Raw genomic sequence first — 2,573 nt, 5'->3', positions numbered from 1 at the left:
GAGAAAAAGCACATGGCTCCACTTTCCATGTTCCGTCATTTTTCCGGAACTAGCATCTCTCTGGAACATGGAGTTTCCCGGAGGCGTGTCTGTCTGTTTCCTGCCGTCACAGCCCCTCCACCTGGGGAAGTACCAGGTCGGCGGCGGCTGTTTCCGGGAGGGTCCGGTTGGAGGGAGGTGGGGTCTGTGTTGTGGCCCAAGCGTCACTTCCACCCCCTGAGCAGACGGAGGAACTGAGGCTGGGGGCGCAGGCCGGGGGTCGTTGGCCCAGGCTGCCCTGCCCGCCAGCCTCACGCTAGCACCCACAGCTCCCAGCGGGGGCGGGGGTGTGAACATCACCCGGCCGCGCTCCCGACGCCCCCGGCGTCCCCGGCGTCCCCCCATCGGTGTGGCCGCTGGCGGGCGCCTCATGTCCCCTGGGCACTGGGCTGGCTCAGTCAGGGGAGCGGTGGCTCCCGGTCTCGGGGTTGTGGGTTGGAGCCCCACGCTGGCTGTAGACATTACTTAAAAATAAAATCTTTAAAAGGAATTCTCTTTTCCCGAAGTTAAATATAATTATCTTCCTTGCAAGCAAAACATGAAATGGACATTGTATTTCGTGTCGCTGTAAAGCGCTGTGAACAGTCCCGTACGGGCCGTTCCTGTCGCAGCGGGTGGTGTAGCCTCTGTGTCACCAACGCTTCGATGGGGATGCGTGGGGGGGACATTCCATCCCTTGGGCTTTCTTTGTAGTTTTGTGCATTACTTGAGGTTTTTGTTTTCCTTTTTAGCATTTTGTTTGTTTACTAAAGTTTATTTTTGAAAGAGGACACGCGGGGGAGGGGCAGAGAAGGGGAGGAAGGATCTGAAGCCAACGCCACGCCCACAGCAGAGAGGCCGCCGCTCAAACTCGGAAGCCCTGAGACCTTGACCTGAGCCACACTCAGAGGCTTAACCAACGAGCCACCCAGGCGCCCCTGACATTTTATTTGTAAGCAACCTCTGCACCCAACATGGGGCTCGGAGGTGGAGCTGGCGCACACTCCACCCACGGAGCCAGCCAGGTGCCCCTTTCTTTTGTAAAACATTTTTTTTTCTTAGTTGAAAGCCTACGGAGCGCCTCGCGAACTTGGGCGTGGTCCCGGCGCAGGAGCCTTCTAACCCCCACGGCGCTCCTGTGTCCAGGCTCCTGTCCCCAGCCATCCGGCTCCGGAGATCACATCCACTGGCAAAGACAGCCAACCACAGGAGGCTTTACTCAGTAATTACTCGTAATTCCCGCCTATTGCAACGGGGGAAAGTCAGGGCACCCTGACCTCCCCGCCCTGTGTGCTGGGGGGGTGGCCGGCCAAGGCGGGGGCTGGGGCCTTCCTGTCCTCCGGTGTGCCCGGAGCACACACTGGATTCTCCTGGTGTCTGGATGGTTTCACTTCTTTTTATGGCCCAAGAATACTGCACTACACGCACACACCACACGCGGTTCCCGTGCGGGTGGTGGACATTCAGCTACTTCTGCCCTGGGGTTGGTGTGAGTAAGGCGGCCGGGACCGTTTGTGCACAGCGTCTGTGTGGACACGTGCTTCTTGCCCTCTGCCAGAGCAAGCCCTGGGTGCGTGGCCCCTCAGCTGTGACACTGGGGCGTGGGGCCCACTGCCCGGTGAGACTGTGGGCGGGCGAGGGGAGGGTCTGGGCTAATGCCTCAGCACGTGACACTCAGCTGCCCTGATGCTCGGGACAGACTCTCTCCCCCCTGACTGGTCTCTGCCCCAAATTGTTGAAATTTCTTGACAATACTCATTGCGTAACTTTTTATAAATTATAAAGTGTTTCTTTAAGGAAAAAAGGCTGAGGCAGACCTGGGAAATGCTGACTGTGCCCTCAGGCCCAAGTGTGAAATTAATCGGCTTGGGGCCAGCCAGCAGGTGGGGCTGGGGGGGGACGGGGCTGGGGCCTGGGCTCTCAGGTGGGGTCTGAGGACACACACAGAGATCTCGGGGCTCAGGCCTTCCTGCTGCCCTTCCGCCCTGAACTCAGTCCCGGAAGCGGCGGTCTGTGCGGGGGTGGGGCGGGGTGGGAGAGGTCGGTCCCTTCTTCCCTCCACATCCTGCCAGGCCTGTCCTACCAAACCAGTCAGGGCACTTTCTCCCCTTGGTCCTGGGGGGCAGCTGGTGAAATGCCAGCTTCCCATGGGGACAGGACCATCCCATGCAGCTTCAAGCAGAGAGCTTGTCCCTCAAGTGGCCCAAACTTGCTGCCTTTTTAACCCGCCTGGGGTCTGAGAGAAGCGGTGGCCTTCCCCGTGGCTCATTCACCACCCCTGCCAGCGTGATTCATTGTTGGGGCTGTGGGTTCCGGTTCCCTCCGAGGGGGCTCTGGTCTGGGCACTGGGAACTGTGTGCCAGCCCAGAGGGCCGCACGCTTGGGCCTGGCCAGGCCGGGCCAGGGGTGCCGGACGCGCCCAGCCAGGGCCCTGCCAGCCCCGCCTCATCTGTGCGCTTCAGGGCACGTGGCTGCTTTGTGCTGACGCCCAAACGTGACCAGACCCGGAGACCCCACCCCCCCGGCCCCCCGGCAAGGACATGGCAGGAACCACA

This window comes from Crocuta crocuta, unplaced genomic scaffold, assembly GCF_008692635.1.
Source record: "Crocuta crocuta isolate KB4526 unplaced genomic scaffold, BGI_CrCroc_1.0 scaffold50, whole genome shotgun sequence".
NCBI lineage: Eukaryota > Metazoa > Chordata > Mammalia > Carnivora > Hyaenidae > Crocuta > Crocuta crocuta.
The sequence above is the reverse complement of the archived record's forward strand: the minus strand, read 5'-3'. Positions refer to the sequence as shown.